Source organism: Cololabis saira, chromosome 9, assembly GCF_033807715.1.
Source record: "Cololabis saira isolate AMF1-May2022 chromosome 9, fColSai1.1, whole genome shotgun sequence".
In the NCBI taxonomy this organism is placed as follows: domain Eukaryota; kingdom Metazoa; phylum Chordata; class Actinopteri; order Beloniformes; family Belonidae; genus Cololabis; species Cololabis saira.
In genome coordinates this window covers 16,763,349-16,780,448 of record NC_084595.1, presented here as the reverse complement: position 1 = coordinate 16,780,448, position 17,100 = coordinate 16,763,349, and the positions used below count along the sequence as shown (strand labels likewise).

At 44.9% G+C, this 17,100-nt stretch overlaps 1 protein-coding gene across 1 annotated transcript in view; it reads right to left on the bottom strand.

The window, feature by feature from the left end:
- hs3st1l2 (heparan sulfate (glucosamine) 3-O-sulfotransferase 1-like 2) overlaps window positions 1–16,747 on the bottom strand; it is a 35,736-nt gene extending 18,989 nt beyond the window's left edge. The window contains exon 1 of the mRNA XM_061730609.1: window positions 16,588–16,747. The gene's annotated coding sequence lies outside the window, so the exon portion shown is untranslated. The remainder of the gene's footprint in view (window positions 1–16,587) is intronic.
- Window positions 16,748–17,100: the final 353 nt, after the last annotated feature.

Here is a 17,100-nt window from a genome sequence, read left to right as displayed (position 1 = left end):
GCCCCTCGGCTCTGCTCAATGAGCCTCGCATGAGCCACAGCGAGTCCCTGTCACTCGCTTCTTGTGAGTCACATTAGGCGGTACGCGGAGGCAGAACAAACACCGGCAACAAGGCCAAGATTCTTAATGATGCATGAACTCTCCATAATGACAAACACGCAAGTCTGGAAGGCCGGGAGAAGATTGAGATGAGGGGGGGGGGCACGGTGGAGTGTAATTATCTGTGAAAGGCAGATGCTGCCATCTGCATTTTGGGATAGTACCCGTGTTTTGTAAGTTCTGGCGTGTGTGCGTTTTGCGTATGCGCGCGGCATCTTTTGTGTGAGCGCAGCATGTGACCGCCTCGGATCCAGACCCTTGCAAACATCTTACAACCGAGCAGCGGTATTTGGGAGTGGGGGAGGGATTATCCTGCACACAGAGACGGAGGGTGGCAGGGAGGGAGGAGATGGGTGGCAAAGAGGCAGAATTGGGCGGAGGTACAGCCTGTGTGCGTGTGCATGTGTATCGGTGTGTGTGTGTGTGTGTGTGTGTGTGTGTGTGTGTGTGTGATCCTTTGGAGTTTGTGCAGCGGGAAGATTGTCGCTCGTAGGGGGTGTCATGGTGAAATGCTTTGGATTGCCAAGTCCGTCATATCACCAAGGCTGTGAAAGTCCGATAAAACCCTCGCTATCCGTCTTTCCTTTCATTAGTCTTTCATTCATCCCCACTCCTTCATTTCTTCTTCTTCTTCTTGTGTTTCTTTGTTCATCTGGGTCTCCACTTCATTTCCGTTGCAATTTTTCTTTCTTTACCTCCAAACTTCCAGCAGAGCCACACCTTCCTTCTTTTCTGTTCGTCTCCACACACACACACACACGCCTCCTCTCGACTAATCACTCTCGCTGATTGCAGAACACATATACGGAGACGATTGCCTTTCAGACTAACAAAGGAAACGCAACAAGGCCGCCCCTATCTCTCATCCCGCTTCCATTACCCGCCTGGAGAGGAGACGGCCGACACTCAGAGGGGAGTCTTTAATCAGAGTAGATGGAGCTATCTCCGAGGGATGCAAATCTGTCACGATTCCAGGGTAGGAAGGTGCTTTTCACCTGCGTTAGAACACAGAAAAGATGGACGACGGCGAGCAAGCAGTGGGAATCCGGATGCATTTGGGATCTTTTGCAACACATGATTGCAGAAGAGACACTCCAGAGATTGTTCAAGTCCACCTTTGTTTCACTTTCCCATCGCTGCCTAAGACAGATTCCTCTGAGGGGGGCAGAACAGCTTCCCGACCACCGCCAGGTCTTTCAGAGTTCACTGATGAGATGAAAGAATCATGTGATGCGGATGAGAGAGGACCTTTGCTATTGAAGACGGGGAGTTTCCAGGCATACTGGCTTCCTTTGTGAGACGTCTGAGGCACTCTGCACCAGGTTCTGAGCCTGAGGAAAGATGTGCCTAAGTTGGCTGCACGAGTGGAAGATTTTCATCTTTTCCTGTGAGACGTTTAAAGATAATGAGACAGAGAGAGGGCAGAAAGCACAACTCCCCAAGATCTTGACGAGATCAGCTTTCTCTGCCTTTACTGCTCCGTCAGAGGTTTTTTTTAACTCGTGCAAAAGTATCAGCAAGTGAAACACTTTTACTGCAATACGTGCAAACTCCAACAAATTAAAAGAGATAATACGTCATTTTCCTTCAGGGATACGACTTTCGACATCCTTTCTGTGCTTTGCAATCTGATTTACAATCGCTTTCAAAAAGAAATAATGTTAAACATTTGGCTTGGAATTCATATATTTTATCTCGCAAACTGACATTTTTACTGATGACCGCCGTTTTTACATGAACTAAATGTTTTTACCTGAACTCTGCTCATGTGAAACACGTAACTGATGGTTGAGGAGCTAGATGGTCTGAACTATTTATTTGCTACATCGATCCAACGCATAATAATAATAAAAAAAAACATGCTTATTAATCACAAAACACATTTTAAACATTATACTACGGTGTGTCAGTGGTGATCACCTAGACAGACTGCAGCTTCACCGGGAGCAACGGCTCGCCGATGGTTAGTGTTGATCCGCGGACCAACCTTGTTAAAGAGCATCAAACTCACTCTTGTCTATGCGGAAATAACAACGAAATATAAAGAAGGCTTCCCAAAGTGCTCCAGTTCTGCAGCGTAGCTTGAAAGCCCCGCCCCCTGCAGGCGTCGGCAGGCGTCGGCAAGCGGCACGATGCAGGCGTCCTGAGCCACCACAGGAAATTTTTGACACTTTCGGTGTGAATCCACAGTAAGATGAGGGAAAGATTATGCTTTCTAAAGATACAAATTTGTTTTCCTTTCTCCTTCATGTTATTTGGCTGTCCTGCGAAAGAGAGGAGTTACTTCCACCATTGTTTCATGACGTCGTCGTTTCCCGAGTCAGTTGATCCTACTGGGTCCGTCACAGACGCCGCAGCTGAGATGACCAAGGAGAAAGTTTTGCCCGTTGATCCTCTAGCCTCCTTGCTTTTACCCCGAACCCCCGTCGATGGAAACCCGTCTAGTGTTTTACAGAGAAGCTCTTTGTAGATGTGGATTTCTTACTCTGAGTTAACATTCAGAAATAGCAACTTTTATGTCGTGCGAGCAAATCAGACTTTCATCCATCTAGTCTTTCCCAGCTATTATCAGGCGTGAGATGAGGTTATTAATATTATATTGTACGTTTGCCACTATGCTTCACGCTGGTATATGAATTATTTACCTACTGTGGGACACTTAACATTTCTGCCTGGTTTTAGAGCAAATTGATGATTAGCATGCAGCTAAAAGCAGCACATATAAAGTCCTATCGTTGCCATTAATGTTGGTAATATGCAAAAGAAAGAAGCTCTAAATTGACTCTCCAAAAGTAGGAAGTTTAAATCAGCACCAACAGTACAATTATTTATTTTTATTCTGCTGTCCGTCTATAAGAAGTTATCCATTTATTTCACTGATCAGCTCCCTGCTGCTTTTCAAATTAGCCTATACGGACAAAATAAAAGCATGTGTGAGCAGCCCAGGAGCTGACATCCAGCAACCCTTTTACTCCCATCATCATCTTATTCACTGGCACATGTATAACACCCCCCACCCCACCCCAGCCCCACTCCCATCTTTTATTCCCTTCCTCCTCCTTACAGCTTTCGCCGAGCACGCTCCGAGATCTGGGTCAACCATATCAGACACCAAACTGTGCCTGCTCCCTCTCCTCTTTGGTGCAGCTCAGCTGCGTGTCTGGTGAATGTGTGCGTGTGTATGTGTGTGTGTGTGTGTGTGTGTGTGTGTGTGTGTGTGTGTGTGTGTGTGTGTGTGTGTGTGTGTGTGTGTGTGTGTGCAGAAGAATAAGAAGAAGAGGTTCTGCTGTTGTTTTTTTATCAAAAAGTACACTTGGGGGGAAGTATGATTAGGAAGTGCAGATATATCAAAGGGATCTATGTGTGTGTGCATACATTAAGTGGTATGAGTTTGAAAACTGGGCCAAAAATTAAAGCATGCTGGGACTCTGATTAAAGAGTGTTTTTGGTCTGCATGTATAAATGTGTGATGTAAAAATTGATTTATAGGGACGAAGGAATGTTGTTATCCAATATTACCATCATCTTTCACTCACACGTGAACGTCACTGTTTCAGACAAACAAATAAATTTGTCTTTCTTTTGTTTAGTTTATTTGTTTTATTTTGAAAATCTTGGCTCACCTTTGAGCTGTCAAAATCGCTTCCGGGCTTTGTTAATTGTTCCTTCACACACCTGCGCGTTGTTCGTCATGAGTCTGTAATCATCTGCTACATACGTTCCTTCAGGTTTAATCATCCTTTGGCAGATTGTCTTGTGTCTTGTGGTTATATTTCTAGCTCAACTTTCCTCGTATCCTCTGCTTTCCCTGGCTTGTGTCTCACTTGTGGCGCTGCTGGTTGCCTCCCGTGTTTTGTTTTGCCATCTGCTTATGTTAAAGTTTTGAATCTTTTCTATGTTGAGTTTTAGACTTCTGGCAATAAACGTAGATTTTTGTGTCAGCTCTTATCTTCATTTCAGAATTTAATACTTCCAACCTTCTGCTTTAGTCTCATTACGGTACTTCTACTGAAGATAGGTAAAGCTGCTTAAAGAACCTTTTTTAATGTATTTTAGAGTCGATATATCATGTTTTATGATCGATTGATTATCAAAGAAATAGCAGGAAGTAAAATACAGACTAGGCTTTATAAAGCACCCACCGCTCAGACACACCTGATTAGATCACCGTCAGCTCGTCAGCAAAGTCTGCACACGTAATTAGCCCACCAACCTGAGCCCGGTGTGTTTGAGTTGGGAACCTATTAAAACACGCAGGGCAGCGTTGCCCCGAGGAGCCGGGGTGGGAAACACAAACGCACAGTGAAGCTAGTGGAAGTTAGTGGTGTAGTCACGTAAGTGGTTGTGGTACGGGGGTTTTTCCAGGGACGGATTGTTGAAACGACACCAGGAATGGTCCTGCAAGCGGTCTCTGCAGGGCATGAAACCTTCCTGTGGTGGGGGAAGTGCTCCGTAAAGTTGCTTTCATCAACGAAAAATTATGAATAAATATCGTCTTCAACGAACCTTTATCACCTGAGCAAAACGAGACGAGACGCAACGAAAATGCTGGTCATGTGACGATAACGATAATTAAATATATAATGCAATATCGCAGATGAAGAAAAACTGCTAAAATGTGTCTTCATTTTCTTTGACCAAAATGAGACAAGACGAAAAATAAATATGTTGTAAACTCAAATTAGAGTCTTCTGTATCTGGAATGAAGGTATTCTTGAGTCTATAAGGTAACAATAATATAATAATAAGATAACCTTGTTTGAATTGTAAAATGGGTTTGACTAAATACAATCTTTGACTAAAACTAGACTAAAATGGCCCTTGACAATTCTGACTAAAATAAGACTAAAATGCTCAGACTTTTGGTCGACTTTGGAGAAGGAACGTGACTAAAACTAATAAAAACTAAAATGATAGCTTGACCCAACATGGCCCAACTGGATCATGTCTGAAAGGTTCAGGGGGGTAACGATGTGTGAAAAATTATAATTATCACGGTCGGCATTCGAACGTCAAAGATGGAACTGAAACAGATAAAACCGAGGCTCTATCTCGATAACTGAGCGTCTCTATATTTGGTATTGTTTGGGTGAGTGACGGTGAGCGATTGCTCTGACATGCGTACACTTCACACACCCCCCACTGACACCCATGTTTCCACACTTAAAGACATTCAGCATATGTGGGTCGTCTCCCAGTGACAGTCGCCCCAACAGCTTGTGAGGGGAGCCCGACCTGTCAGGGTGGATTTAACCCGAATGTCACCGAGGGGAAGCGGGTTGATCCTGCAGGAGGCTGTGTGAGTGTGGGGGGGTGGGGGGGTGGCGAGCATGTTTTATGAGGATTTGGACGCCTCTCTTTTTCATATACTGAGAAGGTCAACAGCTCGGGGTTCACATGCACGGGCTGCTTACTTATTTTTGGGTGAATTCGGTGTCATTGGCGGTATGTTTCTGTGCATATGGGTGTCTGGATCGGGAGGGCAAGGGGGGGAGGGGGCAATTGGGGGCAGGCAAGTTGTGTCTGGTCAATATCATCACGGGCCAGTGAGCCCAAATATTAACTGGGGTCCTGAACCGTGTTTTGTTTTGGTCGGCCGACGAGCAGAAGGGAAACAAAACTGAGAGTGAATTATAGGAAAAATAAGACAGATGGTGTTTTTGTACAACAGGATGATTCAGTGTTTGGAGGATGAACAGTGGAAAGAGAGAGGGTGGGGGGGGCAGGTGAGGACACCAATGGGCTCCTGTATGTTTGGACTCCTGCTGGCAGCTTACCATGGAAACGACTACCTAGCCCCCCCTCCTCACCTCACCTCACCTGGGCAGACGACCCCAGGGAGCAGGGATTGTTAGGCTTGGAGGTGTGGAAGGATGGAAAAAAGGAGAGGAGAGAGAATCAGGGGATGAAGAGAGCGCAGTAGGGGTTGCAGATGATGCAACAGTTGGTGTGGTGTTGCAGCCAAACAGCCCCCCCACAGCGGCGGTAATGAACCCGACCGGCTGGTGGCAGAGATGGACGATTAGTGTGATTGTTGTATTTACTCGACTCTAACGTCAGAACCGTCAAACACCCCTACATACAATAAGGAGGGGGACACCTTAGAGAGGATGTAACATCGCAGCGCGACAGAAATCAGAGTCAGAGCAATAGGGGGGGTCCAATCAGCTTGTTTCCACTCAGAGTACAATCTGATGCCCGGGCAGATGGGCGATGGAAATGGTCAATATTTCAAAATCAATTGTATTCTGACCACATATTTTTCCAAGAATGCCCGGGGCTGCTGGGAGCTGGACAACTCCCATCAGCAAAACATACTTTGAAGGGCGTTTTTTTTTTTTTTTTGCTGGGTGCATTTGCATCGATGATGGATACAGTACACTGTGATGATGTAATGAGTATAAAGTGCTTTGCTTTTCCTTCCATCGCATTAAAACTCAAATAACCTTCAACGTTTACTGTTTTATATCATTTTTTAAAGCCACACTATGTAGCAATGCTACTTCTAACCACATGGGGGCAAACCGGTCTACTATGCTGACCACAGAGCAGGCTTGTAATACCTCTTCGTCCCACTAGAGGTGCACTCTCAATCTGCATCCTATTAATTTTCTCAGGAAAGCGAGGAGGCATGTTCATCGCTCTAGTGGGTGTATGAGAGTGATGGAGGTGAATAACGGGAGAATTATCACTGGGACGTAAAAGCTAACTGCAGGTTTCCCTTTGTTCTACGAATCCTCTCTGCCAGTCGGGTTGGTGATCAGATGAATGGATCACAGTTACGGTACACGTAACCTATCGATTCCCAGCTGTTTTAACCATTGACTATTTGTTTGATGTTTCTCAGGGGAGATTAAAAATTGGATTCCTGGTTGAATGGGATTTTTTTTGTATCGATCCATCACATCAGAATAGCAAAGTTAAAACCTTGACATATTAAAGGACACTCCTCCTCAGGGGTCGTGACGCAAGCCTGACACTATGAGCTTTCTTTAAAATGCCGCCTTCGTGTGGTCAGAACTGTTATTGCTGACTCTAACGCAGACTCAGAGCTGTTGTCTACGTTTCAGACACTTTAACAAGTTTAAACCTGCAGTTTTGATTTATTTTTTGGATTTGAAGCCAACAGTAAATGTGGTTTGCTTCCGATTTGATAAAATTAAATCACATTTCATCTGTTCTAACTACAGACTGACGAAATAATCTGTCTAGATGCAGTCTGGATATGCGACAAATTGGGTTTGGGGTTGCAGTGTGGGTCTATAAGTGTACAATCGTTTTTATAATGTATCCTATGTATATTTCATGTGCGTATATCTTATTAACATAATTATAAATATAATTATAGCTGCTTCTGTTATTGGCAACTTGTGCACCAGCGCTAAGTGACATTTTTCAGCATGTATCACACAAGCTAGCTGTGTTACAGTTGTATTTCTTGCAATGCTAAAATAAGCCTGCAACATATCGTAGTGAAGCTACCCGGCATGAAGCAGCAGACAGAAATTTTAATGAGGGGACACGTTGGCATGTTCAGCAAGCTCAGCAAGCTCAGCAGAGGAGTGAATTCTAGCTTATTAGGTTCTGAAAACATCGCTCTCTGTAAATGCTGATGCTGCTTTGTGTCTGCTGCATATGAATTTACGGAGCGCTGCTGTAGAATACCTGCGAGAGGATGAACGACAAGTAACGGGACTGTAGGACGCGTGCGGTTATTCTTGAAGAGTCTATTCATGCTCGGCAGTTTCATTTCTTTCTTTTTCCTTTTTCTTTTATTCATTTAGTAGAGCACAGGTTTGCTTATGTAGAGCAAACGGAGCTGTTGACAGTCTGCACAAGAGTCAACAAAAGAAAGAACAAAGTCTGTGTGCGTGTGTGTGTGTGTGGATTCACAGGACACGAGTGAGTTTTTGGACTCGACTGTGTGATCTTTGTCCCTTTGAGCTCTGAATGTTCCTGCGACCGTCGAAGGAAGTGCATCACCGACAGATTCCTCCTGTGAAATCACCAGGAAATCTGGCTGACAGGCACAGACGGGCGCAAATTCATGCACATGCATTTTCGCCTATCTGGACAAATTGCACTGAAATCGCTGCATCTGCTCTGCTGCTATTTTCACAGGCGCTCCGCCGGCATTGCATCCTTCTCCCTCTCTTTGAGCCCAGTATCCCACTGCCTCTCCAGACTGGCTCGCTAAGCTCCTCAGCACGCCGCGCACACGCACGCACGCACGCACACACACACGCATAAATCACACACACTAATGCACGCCGTAACACATGGATGCACAAACTCATTCCCCTACTCTGTATAACTCTCGCTGCCACGTTCGCACACGCTCAGAAGAGGACATGAGGTGCCTAGCAGGGGGCGGTTTTGATTGACCAAGCACTTTACGACTCTTAAATGGCTTTATTGCCCTCCTACACCACCTTCTTCCTCCTTGTCACACCACAACACACACACACACACATAGTCACGAGATGGGGGCCCTCGTACTGGCAATTAATGACAGCCATCACACACCAACACATGTTTTGCCGTCCAGATTTGAACTCCCTTGGACTGTCTGGGTTGTACCAAGGTCACCCCAGCAAATCCAAAAGCGCTGCCCCCGTTCCCCGTCCCCGGCTGAAATTTTCTCTTCGCTCTTTTTGACCTTGCTTTGAATCGTTTTTTTGCTTCTGAAATTTTGGGTTTGGGCCCAGATCCAAGCCTAATGACTCTGTAACCGCGCAGGACGGGCCGATACTTGGGAGATTGGGGTGATTGATTTAAACTGGCAGGACGCCAGCAGGGGTAGAAGGGGGCAGCGAGGTTTATTCCAATGAGATATGTCACTATTTGAGTTTATTTCAGTGATGAATATTACAGATATTCACGCCTCACCACAAGAATTAAACACGCAGCTCAAATACAGAACGAAAAAGTGAAATCTCTGATAAATCGACAAACTTCTCTCCTGTTTCTGTAACTTTCTGCAGTTCAGCTCATATCAGTATTCCACTCAGGCAAAGAAATGATATTCCCGCTCTTGCTGAGTGGGAAGATCATCCTTCAGCCGGGAGTCTTTTGGCTCGAGCCCAGTGTGTTGACAGACATTTCATCCCACTGATGTGCCCCGGAGCAAGACACTGAAACCACTCCGGCCTCAGAGATGCCGCTCCGCAGATGACCCCTGAGCTTTGCAGGACGACGAGAAAAAGCAGCAATCACTGCAGCGTTAACTAACACGCCTGAAATCCACCAGGCAGGCAAACAATCTGAAGTCGGAACGACGAAGCTATAGAAGCGTCAATAAAAGTAGAGTGTTTATGAGTTTATGAAGCACTCATATCAACAGTCCTTGGAGCAAATCTCACGCTGTTCCTGAACAGATGGAGCTGCCCACTTGTTGTGGCCTTAAAAATGTTCGTACATATGAATTTGCATTCCTCCAAGCATACGAAGAGCTTCTGAGTACACTTTATCTGTACTTTTAGGAGACTTTGCAAGCATAATGTTTTTGCAGTTTTCACAGCTAAGATCCTGATGAACTTTCACACGTCAGCGGTGAGCAGAATGGAAAAACTGCATTTTTGTTTAAAACTCTAGTTTAAAGTACTAAAAAAATATCCACTTCTTCCTGTTGCACTGTAGTTTAACTGTATATGAAGCTAAACAAAAGATTAAAACCTATTTTACCTCTGTGAGGCTGTATGAAGTTTTGGATCACGCCCGGGGAAGGACAGTTTGTCTATGCTAATGCTAACAAGGCTCTAGTGGCCAACTCATCACTGCTAAATGAAATTAACTTATTTGCTTATTTCTAAAGGCTGAGTTATGGTTCTGCGCCAAAACAACGCCGTGCCTACGACGTGTGGTACGTGTCCACACGTACCACACGCCGTCACTAACGCCGACACTGACGCGTACCTCCCAAAAATTGTAACTACGCGTCGAGGCGACGCAGACCAAACGCAGACCGAGAGGGCTGTGATTGGTTTGCTCGGTAGCAACGCATTTCCGGTTTCCGGTTTGAAGCAGTAGTGAACTTTCAGCGCTCTTTTCTTCGTGTATGTGTGATTTATTTTTGTTTTGTTTTTTTGCACAATAGTTGTCCTTATCTCTTTGATTCACTGTGACCGGAAAAAGTCCGATAAACCATTCAGAAAAAGATTGCGACATAGCGGTCGCGGGGGGTACTGCACCGCGGCGAAATGGAGTGACGGAGAAGTCCGACGGCGTCACGGTGACGGCGTCACGGTGACGGCATGTGCACGGCGTTGGTTTGACGCAGAACCATAATTCAGGCTTAACTTACAACCTACACTGGTAGTTTACACAATCTCACACAACCAAACAACCAAAACAATTTTTACTTTTCAAAAATCTGCCAGTTTTTCCCGCTGTGCCAGCTAGCACTGGGTGCTAACTGGATGCTAACATAGTTTACACTTCCTCTCTGAGATCCACCACTCGTGTTTCAGAGTTTCCATTGGATTGAAATCTCTCTTAGACTGATTAACAATAATTACCCTGATTTTAGCCAAAAGTCGGTGAAACCTACTGAAACGTTTGTCTTTAGCTACCAGTAGTACGAATCTATGAAAACAGTCTGGATTTTTGATTGTTATTGTGTTTTTCTATCGATAAAGTTTTGTTTTTTTCTCTTTCAAATAAATTTGAAAAATAGTTAATATGTTGCCTCGCTGAATTAATTGTCCCCACCTGTTACCATGGTGAGGGTCGCCCTGGACACGCCCCCTGACTTTCCCTCCAGTCACATGACTCCCAGGAAGCAGCACGCTGGGGGAACTCGTCTACCTCTCATAACTGTTTTTAGAATGATAAAATGCTCCACTAATGCTTAAAGCATAACATGTCCACCTGGCTTTATTTATTGTGGAAACTGAAACATTTTTGGTAATTATTAACATATTTTTTTTCACTTTTTTGTTTTGTTTGTTTTTGTTTTTTTGTTTTACTTGCTAGGAAAAGTTTAAATAAAATGAAACCTCCTACAAACTGACCATCAGTTGACCATCAGAACTAAATAAGTGTGTGTTTGTGCATGTGTGTGCTCTCTCCCTGCCAAGCTGGAGTCACCGTGAACTTTTCGCTCCGGCAGAGTGGGCGTCTGCCAGGCTGATGAACTTGCACCTCAAGGTCGAACAAACACAGATAACTCCGACCTCCCGTCTGTGTGACCTCCCTCCATCTCTGGCTCTTTAAACCCGCACGCCACATCTTTAAATAAGCACGCTGTCAGAGACGATAGAGCAGTGCACCAGTTGTTCTTTTTAAGTGCTCTTGTCTTTGAGGGCACAGCTTATTCCCACTCTTCAGGCAGTCGACTGCTTTGAAACAAAATTAACTGAATTAATTAGAGTATTAATAATTCAGAATAGTTCTGTGCAGTTATACGTTTGGCTGTCGCGCATAAGCATATGGTAAAGATGTTTCTTTTTGCTGTTCATTACCTGCAAGCTCTTATTGATCCTACAACGTTTACCTGTAGTTGTTTTGTTTGTTTCACAGTGGTCCTGACTGCTCGGACCCCCGAGCAAGATATGAAGTGTACTCAGCTTTTAATCACAGCCGTCTCTGCGGAAAGTTTGTAAAACTACCGGGAGACAAATTAGTTTGTGTTGGAGCTTGTTCTCAAATCTCTGTCAACATGCTCAAAATCAATCCTCATCAATCAGTCGTTCAATTTCCCTCAGCTTCCTTCGGTCGGTGCCCGGCCCTCTAACCTCTGCCATTTGTGACGACAGAATAGTTAGCTAGCCAGAGAGAGGTGGTCGGCTTATCTCGGCCAAAAGCAGCGTCACATTTGCACGAAGAAAGCTCTTTATGAGTCGCTTCTCTGAAACTGGAAGTGACAAACAGCTTTTCACCTGAAACAAACTCATATTGATGAACTTTTACTTTTTTGTGTCAACTCTAGTAAGCCACGTATGCAATACTGCATTACTGTTGCCCCGTTGGCATGTTGCCATGGAAACACAGTGACATCAGAACAGCCTCTCTCGTGTCTGCATGACTGATCTCATCCACTGTGCAGACTTCTTCAGAACAGACAAGAGTCTGCTATGGTGTTCCGCAGGGTTCAGTTCTAGGGCCAATCTTGTTCAGTTTATACAGCAGCCCTTGAACCAGAGCATCAATGCTCATTGCTATGCTGATGATACGCAGGTTTATTTGTCTATGAAGCCAGACGAAACAGAACCGTTTGCTAAACTTCAGGCATGTCTTAGGGACATTTAGACCTGGATGTCTTTCAATAAAACAGAGGTTATTGTTTTTGGTCCCAAACACCTTAGGAAAGGATTAAATGATGTTGCGATGGCCTCCAGTGCAACTGTGTGAAACCTTGGAGTTAATTTGATCAGCATATTATAATTTAAACAGCATATTAATCATGCCGACACGAGAGAGGCTGTCTGACTGCTGCCTTCAGGCTCCACGTCGCTACACCTCGCCAACGGACGAGTGGGCTGATCAGGTTGTTGACAGCAGTGTTTGGAGAGGCAGGGAGACAGACTGGTGCAACCTCCAGCAGCTGAAGGTGGACCAGCGCCTGCCCCCCCTCCTACAGAAAACTAAGCTCCAAAATACTCAAATTTATGGATATTGTGGGATATCAAACAGCACAAATAATGTTCAAAGCAAAAAATGATCTGTTACCAACAAATATACAGAAATTATTTAGTATTCATGAGGGAAGATATGGTTTAAGGGGCAAAAGTAATTTTAATGTCACATTAATACGCACAAACAGGAAAGGTTTTTGTGTTTCAGTCAGCGGGGTGAGGCTATGGAACAAGTTTTCAATGGAATTAAAGCAATGTCCAAATATTAAACCGTTTAAAATAAAATACAAAGATATTATTTTTCAGAGGTACAGGGATGAGCAAAATGCTTGGGTGCAATGATACAGTGTTTATTTTTTATTTATCTATTTTTATCCTTATTTTCTTACACTAGTCAGTAGCTTATGTTGCTACAATGTTTTTATTGTCTTGTTTTGATTGTTTTTTTGTTTTTTTTTTATTTATTTTTATTTATTTTTTTTATTATGTTTGAATGTGTTAGCTAGTCATATTTAAGGAGAGGGGGTGAGAGTTTATAAGTTTTACTTCTTCTCACTCCCTTTTGAATATGTACTTTGTTATGTCTCATGTTAAGACGATTGTCTTATTTTCTTTCTTTTTTTTATATGATTCATATTCGAAATAAACACTACTACTACTACTACTAAGCTCGGCACTGCTGTCTGCATCCCACAGCAGCAACCAGGCAGAAACTTTGGTTGTTTTTTCATTATTGGTGCTTATACATTTGAGGGTTTTATGCAGCTCAGAGACTTCAGGAGTTTGATCAGTGTGGGAGGGAGTGGAGGCAGAATGAAGGAGGGATGCAAGAGAGCAGTCGGGAGGAGCCCAAACTACAGGCCTGCTTCAGCGCTACTCAACAATAAAAAAAACATGTTTTAAAACTCTGAGACGTAGAACATTTATCTTTAGCATACAGTTGCACTGAAGATACCTTTAGGACAGGTAAAGCCTCGGCTCACGGAGAGGATCAGGTGAACTTTCAGGCTACGAGCAGCGGTAGTTATGGAAGTGTTAGGCCTGAACGCTGCCACCGAGCGAGTGAGCCTCCAGTTTAGTGCTCTTCGGAGGACATTTGCTCTCCCCTTATAAATAAAGGCCATGCATTATTCAAGGCTGCTCCTCCAGCTAATGCCCCATAATATGCCCAAACAGCCATAATGTACTCTGCCACCAAGGCGGCAGAGACCCCCCCCCACGGCCGTCGCGGGCGACACCAGCCCTCCACCTCGGTTGTCTTTTGTGCGGGCTGCTCTCAGGCTCTTATCGCGCCCTCAAATCGTCCCGTGTTCCTCATTTTCTAAAGCATCCAATTTACTTTTGAACCAAACTGCTCTCGCGAACCCGAACTCACCGCACTCCCGTCGAACTGGCCCCCCCCTCTCTCCCCATCTCTTCAAGTCTCTCTCTAATAACGGTGTTTTATAACAGAAAACCTAAAACTTTTTACAACCTTTTCAGAAGTATAAATAACTCATCAGCTTTTTATGTTTTTCCTTTATTTCATTATTTTGTCAAATTAAACCAGTTCTGCACAGATATGGGCGACAAAACTCTTTGGAGCAATAAAATAAAATAAAAAACAACACAAAAAAAGGTTTGAAAAACCATAAAATTGCTTGAAGTTGGAGTGTTAATCCCTGCTGCTCTGCTTGTCTGCACTTTATCGACAGTGCTTTATGTTCTAATTACTTTTTAATTGATTTGCCTGTTTACCATCTCCGGTTTTAATTGCTTCGGTGGTTTGTGATCCCGTTTTTATTTTGGTCTTCATGAAACGTTTTAAATTTTTTAAGTCAAAACTGTTTTCTCTTCTCGTCTTTATGAGAAGTAAAGCTTTGTTTACTTGGAAGAAGGGACTTTGGGGATGCTTTTTTTTTTTTTTTTTTTTAATTTGCAGGCTTTTTAATGTTCTGGTCGGCTCTTTAAACTGTGTTTTCTTCCACAACAGGCAGCTGTTTTCAGCAGAAACAGTGAAGGAAGCAATAAACAACGGTGAGCAGAGAAAAGGCTCCACTTCTTCGTCTCGTTTCTGCCGGCTGAGGCCCGTAACATGTCAAAAACACTTCCTACCACCGAAGTCTGACCCGTTGCAGCCACTTTAACAGACAACGATGGGGTTGATTCGACGAACTCAAAGCCGAAGGGTCGAGGGATTGAATCCAAAAGTACCAGCGATGTCTGTGATGGCGAGCTAAATAAATGAAGGTGAACAGTTGTAGGGTGTGTGAGCTGCACCTGAACTCGTGTGTTTTAACACCAGAACTCACAAGTTCGACATCTGTCGTCCACTGAGCTACAACCCCGTGGAAAAGTGACCTTTTCGGCTGTTTTCCTCCTCCGCCGCTGTGTTTACTCACAAACGCCGCCATCTGGTCGGCTGCCATGAACTGTTATGGCAACGTGACATGAAGCGAGACGCCGGTGGTGCCAGACTGGTTTATCTATCATACCTCACTCGATTTACGGTCGAATTTTGCTCATTTCTCAAGGTCTCTTCTTCACGGGCATGTGTGCGTGAAGCGGTGGCTTTGATGACCCTGATGATGATTAATCACAGTCCGGTACCCTTCATGAAGTCTACATCTTTTCCCCGACTGTATAATCTTTTCGAAGATGGGAAAATCCATCTGTGATGCCGTTTTCTGTCTGTTTGCACTGTGACGTGGTTCTTGTTTGAGTTTCAGGTTCAGGTCTGGCCTTCAACGGCGCCCTGCGGTTGAGGAGAACAGGTCCTGAATGTTTGAACACCGCAAAAAACAACTTTTAATCACCTGAACTCATTGTCTCCCCTTAGTTAGACAATTATTCTGATGTGAGGTCTTTGTGAAAGAGAGATGAGCCAAATTGTCGGGGCAACAATGAGCTCTCACAAGTTGATTGCTCACAGTTTGTTTTGAGTCACACAGACCGAGACCGACCTCCACATCCAGCAAACGCACACAAGCGCCGACCGGACAATGAATCCATTCATCCGCGCACTCTCGCTGTCTCTCCTGAGTCTCTCTCTCCTGCTCCTATTATCTCCTCATGAACACCGGGGGGGTCAGAAACATCCCGCTCTGAAGCCTCTCCGACCGGGACCAGCGCCACACGCCTCAGCTCCAGTCCGTTTCTCCTGGTGCCACTTAACCAATTAGTCACCGCGGGGGCGGCTTCCTCGTTATAAGTGTCATGCACGCACAATCGCTGTCAGTGAGGCGCGTCTTCTGTCGCCAGAGGCGTTTTTTATGGTGTGAGCTCTTACAGCTCAGGTCGGAGGGGGATGACTAAACTGAACCGACACCTCCCGCGGAGGACGGTGATGCTTAGCTGACTCAGCTGACCCTGGAAGAGTCACAGTTATTCCAGCTCCTGCAGGTTTGTTTGTTTTTAATTTCATTGTACCTGAATGCAAACAGCAGTAGCTGTTGGTGTCTCCTGGGAAACATCTTGCTCACGAAGTTCAGTTCAAGTAAAGAGCATCAAAAAGAAAGAACAATGAAAAAACTCCTTCAAACTCTGCAGAAGTGGCTTTTTTGAATTTTCTAAGAACTTCAAACCCGTTCAAAACCACTTCCTTTTCCACCACGTCACTGTTTTAAATGTTCACCTTAAACACGCTGGGGCGGCGAGGACATCCTTCATCCTCACAGCTTCACCTCCCGCTGCAGGATTAACCTGTGTGACCCGACTGCACCTCGGAGTCTAACCGACTACAGAACCAGCTTTTCTGACTTTGGAGGAAGGAAGACGTCTGAAAGTCTCAGACAGAGGTCCAATGAGGTGAACGGCCAGAGCAGGTGGCGTTTCCACAACACCGGCTACGATGTGCAGAGGGAAGCTTTCAATTTCAGTTTATAGACCCACGAAAGTGGAAATCAGAGATTAAAAAAAGGAAAAGTAGCCTTACCTGGCTGGTTTTGTTTCTCCTGCACTGGTCTTTTTCCTTCCTTTCTTTCCTCCCTCAGTGAAGCTCCAGATCCCGGGGCGTTGGTGAGGAGGTGTGTGTGCTGAGCGTGTGAGCTGGTAGCCGAGCGTCTCTGCTTTGTGCTGCTTCCTCGCCGAGAGTGTAGTTGCAACTGAGCGAGCGGCCGAGAGACAGAGAGAGAGAGAGGAGAGAGAGAGAGAGAGAGAGAGAGAGAGAGAGAGAGAGAGAGGGAGGGTGTGTGTGTGTGTGTGTGTGTGAGTGTGTAAAAGGGAGATTAGTTCACACACAAACACATCTCAGCCAGCAGGGAAACACCCATCTCCCTCTCTTTCCTCCTCTTTCTTCCAGGTCTTTACTTTCATCCGATCACCTTCAAGGATTCGGGATGCAGCGACGGGCTTCAACTTCTCCTCCTGCCTCAGAGACCATCCTCCCGCTTTATTCTGGGGTTTTGACCTCTTGTTTTTGCCTTTCCCTCATCAACCCCAAACCCCC